At 41.2% G+C, this 19028-nt stretch overlaps 1 long non-coding RNA gene across 2 annotated transcripts; it reads left to right on the plus strand.

Moving 5' to 3' along the window:
* The first annotated feature begins 1683 nt into the window (after positions 1-1683).
* Positions 1684-15666, plus strand: LOC145404087 (uncharacterized). 2 transcript variants are annotated; one of them, XR_013898109.1, is made up of 5 exons: positions 1684-1783; positions 4236-4418; positions 6332-6526; positions 6684-6910; positions 15540-15666. It is a non-coding gene; the product is annotated as an uncharacterized LOC145404087 (long non-coding RNA). The 2 variants fall into 2 exon arrangements; XR_013898108.1 differs by having other exon boundaries at positions 6332-6490.
* The last annotated feature ends 3362 nt before the right edge of the window (positions 15667-19028 follow it).

The raw sequence follows: 19028 nt of genomic DNA on the forward strand, positions 1-19028 counted from the left end.
TCTTAAATGCCAGGACCAACTTGCTTAGCCCGGGGCTCCTACGCTTCTCATGGGGCAATGTAGGATTAGATGATGGATGGATGGTAAAGTGCATTTCCTGTTTGTGTCTTATGTGGGAAGAATTGTTAATGCTTTTATTGTTTTGTTTCCTGTCACTTTTATACAGTACTGTATAGTAAACATTTTCAGATGTTGCCTATAGCTGCCAAACAGCCACCTATTAGATGATCAGCTGTGGCAGCGATGAGTAGGTCTGTAACGTATGTTGACACCACAAGAGAAGCCACAGTATGTGGACTATTTTATAGCCTTACTTGAAACTGAGGAAGGTTTATTGCTATGTAGTACAGAAAACCACCACCATAAAACTCACTACCCATCATCATACCACCATTAATAGAAACAGGAAATGTGAAAGAAAGGTGCAAGATAATCACGTTATGTGATGTGTTTGACAAGTTTTTGCCGTCCACATCTAGTCTGCTCAAACTACCCCATCAGTTATAACTGCCGCACTTAATGGGGAAAATATATAAATAAATTGAAACATTAATCAGGCGTTGAAATGCAAGGTCATGCACTTCGGAAGAACGAACCTAGGCTGAGTACAGGATTGGGAATGCTCTGATTACTCCGGTGGTAGAAGAAAAGAACCTAAGGGTGACGTTTGATCAGATCCTGTCATTTATTGTCAGTGCTAATAAACCTGCCACAGGAGCAAATGCAAGATTGGGGATGATAAGTAGGCATTTTAGACACCTTGAACCGAAGCCATTCTTATTGCTGTACAAGACCATCGTAAGGCCAAAGTTGGAATATTGTATGCCGGTAGCCCAACCGATATTCAAGAATGGAGTGCAGAAGATTGAGAAGGTTCAGCGGAGGGCAACGAGGATAGTGAAAGGGATGAGAGGAAAGGAATACTCTGATAGACTGAAGGAACTCGGGCTCCCATTATGGAATTTAGGAGGAAGAGGGCTAGTCTGCTGCATTCAGGATAGTGAAGAAAGTGGATAAACTGGAAGAGGAACACTTCTTTGAACGGAGCAGCGAGGAAAGCACGAGACGGGATGACATTCCAATAAGTTCCAGAAGAAACTCTGCAGGAGCTTTGTGAGGAAAACAGGTTTTAGCCAGAGGGTTGTTAAAAAGAAGAATAGACTGCCAGAAGCTGTGGTAGCCAGTGTGTCGGTCAATCAGTTCAAGAACCAGCTGGAAAAATGGATGAAGACCCACTACTGCTTTTGGATTCTGAGGTTACCCTTCGGCTCCCTTCCCCCCTCGTTTGGGAAGCCTCGGGCCTCGGCTTTCCACGGCATTGACAGTAAACTCTTTGGTGGTGAGTCATAGCTTTCACTTCAACCTTTAACGTTAGGCTACAAACGAGAGATAGCACTTATAGAACTGAAACGCCCAGTGATTATAAGTGTGTGATATATTTACATGGGGGGGAGGCGATCATAGCGGATAAACCAGGGTCCAACTCCGCAGAGATGAAATGGAAACATTTTCTAATCGGCTTATCCCTTGTAAGTTAAAACAAATTCCAACATTGGTTTTGAAATTATACGAAGAACTAAAATTCGTATGTAGAACGGAGGGATTAGAGATTCCGATTCTTTCTTAGACTCAAGTGTGATCGTCTTTTCATTAGCAGTATAGATACCTAAAATAAACACTAAACAAGGACGGCGTGTGGTACGATGCCGGTGAATTTCACGTCGATACACACTGAATGGTTGCTTTTCGTATTGAGGAAGACGCAGACACAGTTACATTAAAGGTAGGTCATGTATTGTGATTATGTGACTCAGAGAATGGCTGGAAGTCAGCTGTATCCCCCAGTCCCGAGTCTATCGGAGCCCCTTAGGCTCATCAGTATATTTAATACGCAGTGGTTAGGATTACGGAAGCCGTAATTATACACAGAAACTCACTGACTACGATTACGGCACTTGCAGAGCTTTTGTACATACAATGAATGCTCGGGCAGTTTTCAGTCTCGGTGGGAAGGGCCATGTCTACATCACGTCTTGTTAAATGTGGTGTTCCTCAGGAGTCTGTCTTAAGCCCATTGTTATTTAACGTGCTCTTATCAGATCACCCCCCCCCCCCCGGCTACTACGCTTCTCGTTTATGCAGATGACCTGACGCTGCTCAGTACGGCTCCCACATTGTTGAGGTTCAACAGTGCCTTCAAGCTGGTGTGGATGCCATATTATTTTACAAGTTGCCAATATGCAATTCAGGGAAATCATTACGATAAATGCATAGCATAATACCTAAGAATGCAAATAAACCCCTATAACCCCATTCACAAATAGATATTTACAGTTATTGAATACAATAAAAATGCCCCAAAGTACCATACCTTGGATCTTGACTGCCAGTCTTTGTAAAAAAAAAAAATGCGTGCATTTGTATGTTTTTCCTTCCGTCTACTGTGCATGTGTCTTCTAGGTCTGTTTCAGCCATTCATGGGCATACTTTTGGTCACGTGATGGTATTCTACCAATCAGTTTGAAGCACGCTCTTTGATTCATTCATTCAAATCCTTCTCACTATGGCATCCGACAAAGTAGGATGTGATTTGTGCACTGGGTGTGATATTAATTATTTATGCATTTTTAAGCATTTCCAGTTGGTGATTTTTTATGTGATTTGAGTGAGTTTTGCCATAATTTTCTGTCGAAAGTGCTTCATTTCAGCTCCTCATCAAGTCAAAGTTCATGATTGGAAAAGAGGCACAATGAAGCATTTCCGACAAAAATGAAGGTCAAAATCACACAAATCTCATCAAAAACTATCAGAAAAATATACTGTACAATGTGGATCATCGTATCTGTAAGGTAAGCATTCCGCTGCAGCAGGTTAGGTTAGGTTAGGTTACGTTAGTTTGGTTAGGTTAACCGGTTGTTCAGTACCGTATATTTTTCTGGTGGTTTTTGATGTGATTTGAGTGATTTTTGCCTTCGTTTTCTGTCGAAAGTGCTTCATTTCATCTCCTCATCCAAAGTTCATGATTGGAAAAAGAGGCAAAGTGAAGCATTCTGACAAAAATGAAGGTAAAAAAATCATTCAAATCTTGTCAAAACTACCAGAAAAATATACTGCACAACCTGGGGGGTGTATTGGCAACTTGTAAAAATTTACCGTGGATGACCTCCATTGATGGTTTGGCAAGTGGGGTTTGCAGGTTAATGTTCAGAAATGTGCATTGGTGTGTTTTACCCACAGGCATAACCTTCCCTCTCTCCCTCATATCTCCCTGAGAGGTAGCCCAGCCCCCGTGTGGCTTTCTTAGGCCTCCACCTGGATGGACCTGTCCTAATGCAGAAATCCCATACTGAGTATTTAAGGTCCTTGTGCTTGAAACGCCTTGACATAATGAAAAGTCTAGCTGGGACAATCCAGAGGGCTTCCCAGGAAGTTTTATTGCAGTTTTATGGTGTCTATATCTTGAGTAAGATTAAGTGGGATGTCAGTATTTATTGTTCAGTCTCTCTGGCAGTTTTTGGGTAGGTTGGAAGTCATCTAGAACACTGGCTTACGGATAGCTCTGGGGGCATTTGAGTCCTCCTGGTGGTGTCTCAACAAGTGGAGGCCCTGGTGTTGTCTGTACATGTGGAAGCTGGTGTCTTGCCACTAGCTTGGGCCAGGTATCATCATGCCTGTACGGCTTATCGTTGTATTGTGTCCTTTTCCCCATCCCATCCTCTTCGTGTTCTTTTCACCGATATTACTGTGGACCCCCTTGCTCCCTTCTGGCTTGTCTGTTCCTAAGCCCTTTTCCTTGTCCATGACTTTCGTTCCTTCTCTGTCCGCTCCCTCCCTCCTCCTACTGCTTACCCAATCTCACCTGTCTTCCTCTCGTCCCCCCTTGGTTCCCTCTGCCTTCCATGTTTAGTCTCACCCTCCACGTCCCCTGTTGTAAAGCTAGTAATGATCTCTTTGCCCCCAACTTACGATATTTTACAGAACTTGTCTTCCTCTATTATCAAGGATTCCTCCGGGTTTTCACCAATAGCTTCAGTTCTTTTACACCACCATCTTTCTCTGCCGCCATGTTTGTTGAGGCCGTTTCCATATGTTGAACCTGGAGACTAGATGTACCAAAATGACTTAGCTTGAGATCTTGAGTTTGTCATTGGCGGTATTGGCATGCTTGTTTGATAAAGAATTACTACTGTAATTGTCTTTCACAAAAACCTAATTCTGTTTGTACATTTTGGCAGGATGTTCTGAGTAAGTGCCAATTCAAAGCCACACCTCAGTGAACCAGCAATGACCCTCACACGAATACCTCTGGCAGATACTCAAAACCTTTCACCAAGATGGGCCGTACAGTGTAGTGAAAGATTATATCACCACCTCTGTAAGGCATGGCAGTGCCTGTGCATTTCTTCTAGTTGAGATGGGTAAGGAGTTTCTTTTTCTGCTCTTTTTGTTATTTTTCTTCTGTATGCTGTCACCCTCCATAACTTCGTGACCCCATTATTGTTGAAATGTAATTCCCCCAAATATAAATTTTTACTTTCTGGCAGACACAATTTGGTAAATTTGCATTTTCAAACAGTCAAGGTTATTGTGATTTTACTTTAGCCTAACCTGACTTTATCCAACTAAGTTAACCTAGCTAAACTAACCTATCAAACTTAACTACCCTAACAGATAACCTAACCTAACCTAACTAAACTACCCTAAGTAGCCTAAGTGAAGGGTGTGACTGTCCAAAACTGCAATAATACCGGTACCCACAATTTTGTAGATTAAAGAAGGGTTTTATGATTATTATTCATGCTTCATTTGATTTTGACTCATTTCTTTTGAAATTGCCTCGTTTCCCAGTTTTTCTTGCCCTTTCCATCCCTTTGCTGAATGTGCGAATCCATGCAGAAGAAAGAAACATTTTCATGAGAAAATGATGGTTAATATCAAATGCATTGCATAACACGTCAGAAAACCCATGTTTTATCCAAACCTAACCACATCTAACTTAAGCTAACTGGGTGCCTTTGCTCCTCGGACCTCCCACAGCATTAATTTAACCCAATGTAACCCAATCACACTGAAGGAAAGAAAAATGAAACAATGAAGTTGGCAGTTATAAGCATTAACCTGACTTCTCAGATTAAGGGAATGGTAAAGGAAAATGTTACAACTGATGAGAGGAACCCATGGAAAACATAAAACTGTATGCTTTGTGTTTGCTAGTTAGCATAGGAAATACAGCACACCCTCGTTATACAATCACTATAGTAGTCATTTGCTTTTGAGATCAGTAAGAATTTATGTAATTATTTGTTTATTCATTTATTTTTGGTCACTGTGATGCACGATTTTTCATTCCCAGTGTGTGATCTTTTTATTGCTTACATGATTACAACACAAAATTCATTAAATGATTGGTTTTCAGAAATGCATCGCAGTCATAAAATGAGGGTGTGCTGAACCCAACAGGGCATGTAAGGATTAGCAAGTGAAAAAGCAGGCGATTATCCAATAATGAAAAAAGTAGAACTAAATTAGAGTCAGGTTAAGGTGTATATTGCTTTTATTTCATTAGAACCAAGAAACAGTGTACACCAAAATGTGTGCTGAGTGAAATATGGAATTCATGTCAGCGAACTAGGGGAGTTCACCATCTAACTAAATCTCTCCCAGTAAACAGTACCATAATGTTAAAGTTTTATTTATTTATTTTTTTATTTTTATTTTTTTAGCATCCAATCCTACGTTGCCCCATGAAGAGTGTAGGAACCCGGGGTTAGGCAAGCTGGTCCTGACAGTTAAGATGAGAGTGACCAGCCTCACTCATCCCTGATTGGCATTACGTGAGCAGTAAACCCCAGCCACCCCTTGGATATAAACCTACACAGGCTCAATCCGATTGGAGCACCTTAATTACCCACTAAACCACCAGGTGCCAAAATTTGATTATATGGTTACCACCCAGCATAGTAAATGGTTTCCTGGTGTACAGGAAACCATTTGGCTTGTCACTCAGTGTAGAGTCACCCACAGGCAGAAGGAAGAGGAAAGAATGAAGGAAAGAAAGACAGAAGAGGGAGTGTAAAGTCACCCGTTGGCAGAAGAATGTGGAAAGAATGAAGGAAAGAAAGACAGAAGAGGATGGTAGGAAAGAAGGATGGAGGAGAGGAAACGGCAGACATGTGAGAGCAGCACTGCATCGAGTAAGTGGATGGTGAGCGCCCCTACCTACCACAACCACATTATTTATTTATTTATTTTGTACTTGCATAAAATGTGATCAGTAGCTCTAGATATATGGGCACATGGCATGTTTTCCTTAGATTGATCCTTTTTGCAGGTTGATATCTGAAAGCATCAACCCAGGAAGGTAGGCACTAAGAAGAAGGCTGCAGATTTTGGCTGAACTATGTCAGTCATTTTTGTAGGGAGGTACTGAATGGGGTAAGTCGTTGCCATGACACATGCATGAGGGAACCTTCATGGATGGAGTGAGAAGGTGAGCGAAGATTACACCCTGCATCATTTATCCTGAGTGAGTGAGTGGGAATTGCAAGGCTTGATGAGTGAAAATATTGATGATAATAACTTCTGTATTTTCCTTTTTTTGGGTGATAACTACTCCATGTATAATAATGAGATAGAATTGAAGATGATGATGATACCGTACTGATAATGATTTTTGTCAGCAGATGGAGGAGTGGATCCCAAATCTCATCTTGCCATGTTGTTCTGACTTCAAGATTCACTGGGATTTGATGGAACATGCTGACAGCCAATACATCAGAGTGGAAGAAGATAGGAGAAACCTTTATTCTGCAGTGGACTAACTTGGGCTGCTGCTGATGACGGATGGAATTACAAGAATCTGTCAGCACTAAAACTCTCTGCATTCATTCATCTTGCTGTGATGTTAAAGGTAAACCAGATTTCTTTTTAATATGCTATGGTATGTAGATGCAGGCCTGGTCAGCCAGCCACACCCCAAGAATATTTATATGCAAGGTATGTCACTCTAGCAAGGGCCCATATGATACGTCAGTTTAGCACCCTAAGAATTTTCAGGCATAAGAGTCTTCGTTAGTTTAGCAAAGGCCCATACGATCCCACGTGTAGTGTTTATGTGTTTGAATTATGGTCATTTTTTATGGTGGCACAGGAGTGTTTGTAGCATCGCATCTATAGTGATTTGTTGTTTGCATACTAAAGCATTTTTCATGTATGCTGTTTATACCATCTTAGTACTGTATTGCCATAGTCTGCATCAGTATCATCATTATCCCCCGTAAATCTTTCCCTACCCTTGGATGGGGGGGTAGGTAGGGTGTATTCAGGAAAAAATAATAATAATAATAGAGAAAATAACTGAGTCTGTACAGTTTAATGGGCCACCCTCACAGTTCAAGCCCATGACTTCAGTAACATCCAGAGCTGGGTACCACAAGCAAAAATTCACTTCCACAAACGCAAATCTGCAAACTCAAACCTTTACTTTCCGCACCCACAAATCCACAAACTCAAACCTTTACCTTCCGCAACTGCAAATCTGCAAACTTCTTGAAATTTGCGGTTCCACAAATGCAAACGCAAACCATTTGTATCCCTTTCTGTACCACAGCATCAGTTTAATTTTATTCTGGATACTATTAGAGGATTTTATCAAGTTTAGGATGATGTTTTTCATAATCAAGGGGTTAAAAATAATCTCTCAACAAGCTAATGAGATGAAAATGCCGCTTAGTATGTGATTTGTGGATTTTGAAAAGGCATTTGATAGTGTTTCACATGGAGCTGTGTTGAAAATTATGAGATTCTATGGTATCCCAGAAAAGTTTGTAAATATTAAAAGCCTGCATGAAGGTACCTTTTGTAAGGTAATGGTGGGTGGTTCTTTGAGTGATCCATGTGCAGTTAGGTCAGGAGTGATTCAAGGAGGAGTCCTTTTGCCTTTGCTTTTTGTATTGGTTATGGATTATGTTATGAGAAAGGTTGGAAGGAGAACAGGTGCAGGAATAAACTGGAAAGAAAATAAGAGGCTGATGGATTTGGACTATGCTGATATATTATACTGATTTGCAGGAGTATTTACGAGACGCAGAGGGTGCTTGATTGTGTGGTGGAGGAAGGAGAAAAAGTGGGATTGGTAATAAATTGTGGAAAGACTGAAATTAATAATATGAGTGTTGAGAACCAAATTGATTGTGTAATTGGGAATAATGTAGAAAATTTTTAATATCTGGGAAGGATTGTATCATCTAATGGATCATTAAACAATGAAATTGAGGAGAGGATTAGACAGGCTTGGCAAGCTGTTGGAATGTTGAAATCTGTTTGGAATAATAATATACTGTACTTTCGGTACATACTAAAGTAAAAATTTACAAGTCCATGGTTAGACCAATTTTAATTAATGGGCATGAGTCATGTACATACAGTACAATTGCAACAGATCAGAAAGTATTAGGATTTGAGAATAAAATACTGAGAAGGATTCCTGGGGTAAAGTGGCAAGACAGAGTTACAAATGAAAGAGGAAGGGATATTACAAGAGTGGAATCAGTTGATATGTGATACTTTCTAGCTGGAAATGGCTGGGGCACATATAGCGAAAAGAAGGCAGTTTAATACAGGATATGCCAGAGTGGACTGCTAGAGGAAGAAGAGGCAGAGGTAGGCCGAGGGAAACCTGGTTGAGGACAATGAAAAGAGAAGCAGGGGAGGAGTGTTGGTAGGACCTGAAGGAGATGGCAAGAGACAAATATTGGTGGAGAGAGTTCATCGAGGCCCTATGCATCCCGTGGGGTGCCACAGGATATGATTGATTGATTGACTCATCCAATAGAATTATATCTTTATTTCCCCTCTTGTGATTAACAATTGGTGGCTGTATGACGTTTGGAAATTAACAGTAGGTGACTTTATAAAGTTTGAAAGTTGTCTGTAGTACGGAATGGGTTGTAGAAAGTTATATTTATAGTATAACTAAAATATATCCATCATCATCATCCAATCCTATGTTGCCCCGTGTGGAGCGTAGGAGCCCAGGGCTAGGCAAGTCGATCCTGACATGTAAGATGAGAGTGACTAGCCTCACTCATCCCTGAGTGGCATTACGTGAGCAATAAACCCCAACCACCCTGTGGATATAAGCCTACACAGGCTCAATCCGATTGGAGCGCCATAATTACCCACTAAACCACCAGGCGCCAAAATTTGGTTATATGGTTACCACCCAGCGTAGTAAATGGTTTCCTGGTGTACTGGAAACCATTTGGCTTGTCATTTAATGTAGAGTCACCCACAGGCAGAAGGAAGAGGAAAGAATGAAGGAAAGAAAGACAGAAGAGGGAGTGTAAAGTCACCCAAAGGTACAAGGACGAGGGAAGAATGAAGGAAAGAAAGACAGAAGAAGATGGAAGGAAAGAAGGATGGAGGAGAGGAAAGGGAAGACATCCAAGAGCAGCACTACATCGAGTGAGTGGATGGTGAGCGCCCCTTATATAGGGTTTTTTAAATATTATTATGCTAGTATAATAGACTGTTTTTACTACAAAACAAGGTTCACTTCCTCAAACAGACATGGATCATTGTACTGAGTTCATAGCTTCTTCGCTGACGAACAGATAGCTATAGTTTACAGGAGTCATGCGCTTTTAGCTGAAATATTGCTGACCCTTTTGGAATGGATGTGGAGAGGTTGCACTAAAACAACTAGATAAAAATAAGAACAAAGCTGTGAGAATTATTAATAAACCCTGCTGTTACAAATAAACTACCTTCCCTACAAGCTTGAAGGAATGTTGCCTCCCTTGGATTATATTACAGGTACTTTTATGGCAAATGCTCAGATTAAGTTGCATCCATTGTGTCACCTCTCCACACCCTCCCTTGTGCTATACTGTCATCTAGTAGTGCCTGTGACTTGGAATGTCACACTACCATAGTGCAGAACTTCCACCTATCAGAAATCTTTTTTTCCCTTAACCGCATCTCTTTGGAACTCAGTTCCCCAGAGTTGTTTTCCCCCAAACTTCAACCTACAGGTGTTCAAGTCCAACCGTTATAGACTTTTTATGGATGGAGGACAGCAGCAGTCTGGTGTATGGATTATTAATTTTTTTATTCATTTGTTTCTCCTTCCTCTGTTACTAAAAAAGAAAGAAAAAAAAAATCAGTGCCCACTTCTCAAGTTGACACACCAGTTCACCTCTGTTCCTCTGCCCAAACCTCCTCAGTCCTCATTCCTTACTCACACTCAGACTCCTCCAACAACTGAGACATCTCCATCTTGAGCAGGTCCATGTTGCCCTTCATAAACTTCATAAAAACAAACCACTCATAGTTCTCAGAGATCAGGCTGGTTTGCTGGCAGGTTTGTGTTTGCGGAAGTATTTCCGCAAGTGCAAAACTGCAGATTTACGTAAAATTTGTCGCAGACGCAAATCCTCAGACGAAATCACACTTCCGCAGTTGCGGAATTTGCGGTTTGCGGAAGTGATTGCAGAAGTGCCTAGCTGTGGTAACATCATTTAACATAGTAGTATTTGCAACCCCAGGCACGTTTGAATATGAACCCTTCCTCTGCAGCCTACTATCCTCCATTTAGAGATGTTGAGGAAATTGAGGAATGTTTAACCAGGCAGGACAACCACTTGTTTTTTTCATTGCATAAAAGGGGATATTGAAATGTCGCTAATAAAAATGACCGTGTTTCCACCTAAAGAATTCCTGTATTGGGGTTGGCCATGGTACAGCTGATATTCTCAATGTACTGGAAGCTGTTGGGGAAAAAACAGAAATTTGAGATATGTAATACGATTTGTAACAATTTGAGAGTCCCTGCTTGGATTTTGGCTCTTCTACATGGTCACTTGGATAAAAGATCTTATATAATATGCAGGATAAATTACTAAGGAAGAGATCTTATGAAATCTCCGAAGGCACTTGAGTAACATAGGTGTTAGGGTCATATTGAAACTGAGTGTGTGAAAGTGTGAACAGCTCATAGTGTTTGACAGCTACTTCTGAAGCATGGGATGATGACTGAACGTCTGACAGCTCTGTATTGTTGCTGACTACATTCTAATGTTGGGTCCAGGCTGATCACATGTCAGTTACGGGTGTCCCCTAAATGTGATGACATAACTTGTCTGACCTTTCTCTATCTATCATTGCTGACTGCATCCTGTGGAGTGCAGGATGATCACATCTAACAACAAGAAAGAATTCAGAAAGTGCATATCTTTGCCAGTGTCAGCGTAATTCATGGTTTACACTAAATACCAACCTCCACGCAGCCTCACTGGGGGAGGTAATTAATTCAACTTTCATAGTCTGCCTTGTTAAACAGTCAAAAAGAAGGCGTACCCCCACTGATACAGTAAAATTTATGATTTACTCCTGCATCTGGACCCATCTCAAAATCTAAGCAGCTTCTTGACCCAGTGCCCACATATCCATCAATTTTTTTTGAAATCCAATAACAGCTTTTTGAGGTAACAGTATACTTGGATGAATACATACCCTTCTCCAACGTTTTTGGCAAAAGTAATTGCAGGTGTTCCATAAATGACCATAAGAAGTTAGGGACTTACAACATCATACACTCAGTTTTAGAGCAGTTTGTCCAGATTTTTACAGTAAAGTAAATTCCCGGACTCCCAGTTATTAGCATTTTATTTTCATTGAGCTAGGAAAAAAAGACATGCTTGAAAAATTTTACAGGGTGATCAAGAGAAGTTAATGATTATACAAACACTCCCCCCCCCAAATGTATTTGATGCAAAGTAACTCACCTTACCATACTTTACCTTACCCAACCTTTATCTGTCTTACTTTAGCTTCCTTACCTTGCCCTACTCTACCTGACTGACCTACCTAGCCGTACCTTACCCTGTCCGAGTGACTTACCCAACCCAACCTTACCTTACCTTGCCCTAACCCTACCTTACCCTACCCTACCCTACCCTACCCTTCCTGAGCCAACCTTACCCTACCGTCCTTCCCCACTTTCCCTAACCAGATCTTACCCTACCTCACGTTACCTTACCTAACTGTATTATACCATACCCTGCCCAGTCTAACCTTCACTACTATAATCTTACCCCATCCAACCTTGCCGTACCTTTCCATTCCCTACCCTACCCTGTCATACCTTACCTTTCTGTACCATATCATACCCTGCCCTGCCTAACATATGGTACCCTACCCTATCTAGCCTTCCCTAACATATCTTACCCAACCAACCTTATCCTATCTAACCTTACCGTACTCAGAGCTCATGCCAGTGTTAACAGTCTTGATCATCCTGTTTTATATGTTTTTCAGGAGATTAGGTGAAACAAGTTTGACCAGAATTTTTAGAGGTTAGATAGAATTTAATTTGACTAGAATTGTTAGGAGGTTAGATAGATTTTATTTGACTAGAATTTTTAGAGGTTAGATAGAGTTCATTGGACTAGAATTTTTTGAGGTTAGATACTGGTAGATTTCATTTACTAAAATTTTTAGAATTTAGACAGAATTCATTGTTTTATATTTTGTGTACTATACAGTATGTGCATTTCTTATTTATATTTGTATGTATTATGAGGTCACATGGAATAAACTGCATATGTATATGTCATCAGTATGCTGGTAATGAGTAAAATCAAGTTATACAGATTCACGCTTGAAAATGTAGAACTTGTATGAGTGAGCAAGCTTGCTAATGTCCTCATTTTAGCCAAAAGAATTGTGCCATCCCTCTTGCTGTACTGTATATTATTGCAGACTTTGAAAATTTGGAGAAAACCATCGTACTTGCCTAATATTAATGCAACTTTGAAATTGATAAGAAACTGCCATTCCACATGCCAAATATTAATGCACACTTTGACATTTTGAAGATTCTGCCCTCTCACTTGCCTGAATTAATGCACACTTTGAAATTTTGAAGAAAACCACTTAGTGATACCCATAACTTTCAGATTTTGTGTGCAGATGTGCAGTAACAAAACAGTTTCTGAGACAACTTAGTTTGGTGCCCAGTTTGGCACATCTTGGCTGTTTATAGCAGTACTGTGGTGCATATTGAGAAAGCTGAGTTTAGTAACACATATTACTTTTTCATAAACCTTTCAGCAGTGTGCATATATCCACTGTAAATTAATAGTTTCAGAGATAACACAGTTTTGGTTGTTTGATTTCTTTTTTCAGCCATATGGTGGCAAATTTTGAGAAAAGTGACATGTAACACCTAGCTATTACCTCTTGAGTTCTCCATTGATTTGCATAGTTCCACTTATGCTTTTATGGTTTCCCAGATAACAGCTTTGATGCTGTTCTCTACCACACAACTACATGTCTAATTGTGCTCTTGCTGGCTTGCTTTGCTCATTCATTTAGTCAGTCATATTGCTAAAACAAAATATGCCAAGAATCTCCTACTACTGCCACCAGATTATGATTGTCTGCAGTCAGTTCCACGTGGCCATGTATCTTTGCGTACTGGGAGCGCTCACAAAATAACTTGTGATAACTTTTCTCGTAACTATACTCGTTTCAGATTAACTTGGCCTAACATTGCCTTCCATCTGTCATGAATGCTGAGTTTTAACATCAGATTAATATTAGAATATGGTTCTAGTGATGTGGAAAGGATGTAAAGCCATAGTATTGTCTTTGTTTTTGCCACTTGAGCTGTAACTGTAGATTAACACTAAAATATGGTACGAAGAAATAGGCATCCACACTGCAGATGTGGGACATGCCTGAGTGAGCAGGGTTGTATTTTGGGCCTTTTTTGGCTACATTTGTATCTTTTTGAAAATTAATGATACCACTGGAAGGCAATTCCTAAGACATTGTCAGAGTATGATGTTGCATGATTGGCGTAATAGCTGAGAAAAAAAAAAAAAAAATTCATTGCTTTATTCTTGCCTGCTGAAAATGTTTTGATTTTTTTTTTTCCCCCCCCTCCATATTTGGCTCTTTTGGGATAAAAGTTTGATACCGATGGAAGATATTTATGACCATTTCAAAATGGTGCAACCTATCACAATTGGTTCCGTAGCTGAGAAGAAAAGGAAATTTTGGTGGTTCTCAAGCAGGAACAAGAATTTTTCATATTTCAGCCTGAGTACTGTATAATGTTCTCACTCACTCTATTCATGCAGAAAGTCACAAAGTGATGTGGAAAGAATGTACAGCCATAGTGCTGTATTGTCTTTTTCTACACTAAGGTATGTGAAATAAGTTGCAAAATGACAAAACTCTGGGCCAAGTTAAGGTGAAAATAAGTTATGTTTTTGCCGGAAGAACAAGAGAGGAGAGTCTGTGCCCTCTGTTCCTTGCCCTTCCAGCAGAAGCTCAATAATAGTTACGACTGTAAATTGATCATAAGTTTATTAGTGAATCAGCACACATTTACGGCCTCTCACGTCATACAGGGTGGTCCGTGTATTTTGCTTCTTAGTTGAGGGGATGGCTAAGTGATGTACCATTGTCTCCCCTGCATCATTTTCTACTCCCATAACCCTTTTCATGATTAGTGTTATAATACAGTATCTGCTTTTTCATGTCCATTAATTGTATAACCCCATTTATGTTTAGTGGTAAAGTATTTGCTTTTTAATGTCCATTGATTGCATGGTTTATTATTAATTTTGTGAAGGATCCAAATCATCTTTGCTCCTCTCGTAACCAAACTGCTGTTCCCATAAGATTAGACGAGTGTAATATATGGACCACCCTGTATTAATTGCAAACCAGCATTGATCCAGTTAATCTGAAAACAAGTCATTTTATGGGCAACATTATCCTGTAGATTCAGTGTATATATATACATAAAGCAATTTGTAAGTCAGAGTTATCAATGTTGATATGAATGTCCACAGAATTATTCATAAAGTAATTAATTGATGCCTCACTTTTGTATCATTGATATCTAAGCATCACAAAATTTTACTAAGTCCAAAAATTTGCTTTTGGTGGCTTTCAAATCCAAAATGGCCACATTGTTTTATTATTGGTATCTAAGCATCTAAAAAAAAAAAACTGTCAAAACATTTTGTCCAAAAATTCACCCAAAAATACTAGGTGGCATCTAAAAATTTTAGTAAGTCAAAATATTTGCCCATAAAAATACTAGCTGGCACCTTTTAAGTCCAAGATGGCCAGGCGTGTGTGTTGATGCTGTGAGTTTGGTTGGAACAGTTGCGGAAAAAAATACTGCTCCACGTTATTGGCCGATAAATTATGAAACTCTCACATAATATTCTGAAAGGTTTGTTATGCTTGAAGATAGCTTCACAGGGTTTCAGAAATCATTGCTCACTTCCTGGCTAATTATCATTCATGAAGTGGATCAGTATATATATGTCCGCAACTGTACATGCACTCCCATGTGCCGCATTTTCCTCCAAGTGTAGTCTCCAGAACTCCCCCACTCCTTTGCCCTTCCCCTCTTGCCCTGCTACTTGTAGTCATGGTGAGGGAGGAAGGGAAAAGGGGTGGGGGGATTTTTAGAGAGTACCTATTATTTTTTTAACAGCTTTCTTTTGTTTCAGGTTGTCTCCGGACACTCTTCAGATTATGAAAGGCTCGACGCGAAACCTGGTTCCATTAATCTTGGCAATTGACTTAGGTACATTTTTTGAGCAATTTTTTTTTTGCTTTTTTTCGCTTAATTTTGGCTGTTTTTTTCTTATTTTGCTCTTTTTTTTTATGTATATATTTTTGTTTTTTTATATTTTCTGCAATTTAAGATTTTTTTTTTTTTAAATAAAAGATTTGTACATTTTTTTTTTCTTTTTGGGAATATAAATCATCTAACTGTTAGTTAAAGTACTTCAGAGTTATATACCTGTACCCGTCATTTCAGTCAAAGTTAAGTTCCAGCTGGAAAGATGCAAAAATGAATGGTATGAAAACAAGACATTAAACTTCAATTTTATATTGTATAGTATGAAAGATACATTAAAAATCAGTACAAAATTAGTAACATCTGGTACAAACAGATGAGAGTTCTTTGCCATCACTCAGCAAGGGACCACAGCCAGAGTTCTTTGCCATCACTCAGCTGGGGGGCACAGCCAGAGTTCTCTGCCTTCACTCAGCAAGGGACCATAGCCAGAATTCTTTGCCATCACTCAGCAGGGGATCACAACCAGTGTTCTTCATCACTCAGCTAGGAACCACATCCAGAGTTCTTTGCCATCACTCAGCTGGAGGGCACAGCCAGAGTTCTCTGCCTTCACTCAGCAAGGGACCATAGCCAGAGTTCTTCACTCAGCTGGGGACCACAACCAGAGTCCTTTGCCATCAGTCAGCAGGAGGCACGAAGGGGAAACCACCACAACTCTCAACATTCCTTAGGAAGAAAGTCTCGAGTTATTTGCCAGGATAGCAAGCTCAGCAGCAGGCACACTATACTTATTGAGCAGAAGCATTAATTTAAATCCACATTATCTTTTAATATATAAATCAATATTAAACATTAACAAACCATTCAAGAGTAAGAATACTATACTCGCCAACAGTTCTCTGAAACACTTGGCAGAGGCAGGTCCACCACAGTCCTCAGGCATCACTCAGCAGAGACATGACCATCACCAGAGTCCTTCAATAGCACTTTGCAGGGGCACAACCACCACCAGGGTCTTTCAGCAGTACTCTGCAGGGGAACAAACACCACCAGGGTCCTTCAGCAGCACTCTGCAGGGGCACAACCACCACCAGGATCCTTTGGCAGCACTCTGCAGGGGCACAACCAGAGTCCTTCAGCAGCACTCCACAGGGGCACAACCACCAGGATCCTTCAGCAGCACTCGGCAGGGACACTACCACCACCAGAGTCCTGCAGTGGCACTTTGCATGGGCACGACCACCATCAGAGTCTTTCAGCAGCACTCTGCAGGGGCACAACCACCACCAGAGTCCTTGAGCATCACTCAGCAGGGGTACAACCACCACCAGGGTCCTTGAGCATCACTCAGCAGGGGTACAACCACCACCAGGGTCCTTCAGCATCACTCTGCAGGGACACGACCACCACCAGGGTCCTTCAGCAGCACTTAGCAGGGACACGACCACCACCAGGGTCCTTCAGCATCACTTAGCAGGGACACGACCACCACCAGGGTCCTTCAGCAGCACTCTGCAGGGGCACAACCACCAGGGTCCTTCAACGGCACTCGGCAGGGGCACAACCACCAGGGTCCTTCAGCAGCACTCAGCACGGACAACCACCACCAGGGTCCTTCAGCGGCACTCTGCAGGGACAACCACCAGGGTTCTTCAGTGACACTCTGCAGGGACAACCACCAGGGTTCTTCACTGACACTTTGTAGGGGCACAACCACCACCAGAGTTGTTCAGAGACATCTGGCAGGGGTATGACCACCAAAGTCCTATGGCACTCGGCAGGGGCATGACCACCACCCGAGTTGTTCAGTGACATTTGGCAGGGGCATGACCACCACCCAAGTCCTCAGCAGCAATTGGCAGGGGCATGACCACCACCAGGGTCCTTCAGCTGCACTTAGCAGGGACAAGAGTCCTTTAGCAGCACTTAGCAGGAACAATCACCACCAGAGTCCTCAGACATCACTCGGCAGGAGTACAACCACCACCAGAATCCTCAGGCATCACACAGCAGAGGTAGGACTACCACCAGAGTCCTTGGCCATCACTTGACAGGTGCACGACTACCAGCAGTCCTCAGGCATCACTCAGCATTGGTTACCAGCAGAGTCCTCAGCATCATTCAGCAGGGGTGCAATCACCACCAGAGTCCTCAGGCATCACTCAGCAGGGGTACAACCACCATCACAGTCCTCAGGCATCACTCGGCAGGGGTATGATACTTACAATCCTCTAGCATCACTTTAAGAGGCAGGACCAGTTAATCACTCCATAAGAGCACGACTGCTTGGTCATGATTACCCAAGTTCTCTGGCAGGGACATGACGAGTTCATTATCACTCAGCAGGGGAAAGGACAAAGCTCACCTGGATGACACTGTCAGCAGCAGGCACACACAGCATCTATGGAGCATAAGTTTATTCAGATCTATCAACTTTTTATGGAAATAATAATCAATTATAAACACCTTTTAATCAAATATCAAACATAAGCGTACGATTTAACCTTATAAGGGTAAAAGCACTCACTATCAGGTCTAATTAGCACTTAGCAGAGGCACAACCATCTGGGAGGGGCACGAGCAGATTCTTTGCCACGACAGAGTTAGCAGCATGCACGAAAACCTATGTAGCTTCAGTTTAGTTCAAATCCATGGCAACACTCAGCAGGGGAAAGACCAAGAGTGGTACACCAGGACAGCAGGGTCAGCAGCCAGTACAAAACCTATGGGGCAAAAGGTTATTCAACTCCATGTTATCTTTTAATACTGTTTAAACAACTTTAACAGTAAAAATCTTCATACAGTACTATGCTAGTAAGCTTAGTAAAGGCTTAATATATCAGTTGTTCAGACTGGTGGTTTACACATGACATTTCTACACGGCTCACTAGGTTTTCATATAGGTAAATACAAGTAAAAAAAAGGTCTGCTGTGCAGCCTCCATAGCATCCTAATTTAAAATATATAATTAAATTTACTGTTCATATTTCGAGCATGTCCTTAAAAAGAATGCCAAGACAACAGTTTCCACAGTTGCTTCGTGACCATACAATTTGTTTTAAATATAATCTGTCCATCTTGAATACAGAGTTGTAACAATAAGTTCTATCTATCTATCTATTGCCAGACATCTCAAACCCATTTGGAGTGGCCACAAACAAATCACCTCCACGTCGCCCTGTCCCCCGCCATTTCACTGCCCTGCTCCCAACTCTCGCCCCCCTCTCATATACCTCTCCACCCCATCCCTCCATCTCATCCTCGGCCTCCCCCTCCATCCTCTCCACATGGCCAAACCACCTCTGTGTTCCTCATAACGCTTCCTATCACATCAACACCACAATGCTCCTTTATATCCTCATTCGTCAGCCTGTCTCTCCATGTGACTCCACAGGCTCCTCTTTAACTCATT

This window comes from Coenobita brevimanus, chromosome 62 (genome assembly GCF_032717465.1).
Source record: "Coenobita brevimanus isolate Jiangsu-jjx chromosome 62, ASM3271746v2, whole genome shotgun sequence".
NCBI lineage: Eukaryota > Metazoa > Arthropoda > Malacostraca > Decapoda > Coenobitidae > Coenobita > Coenobita brevimanus.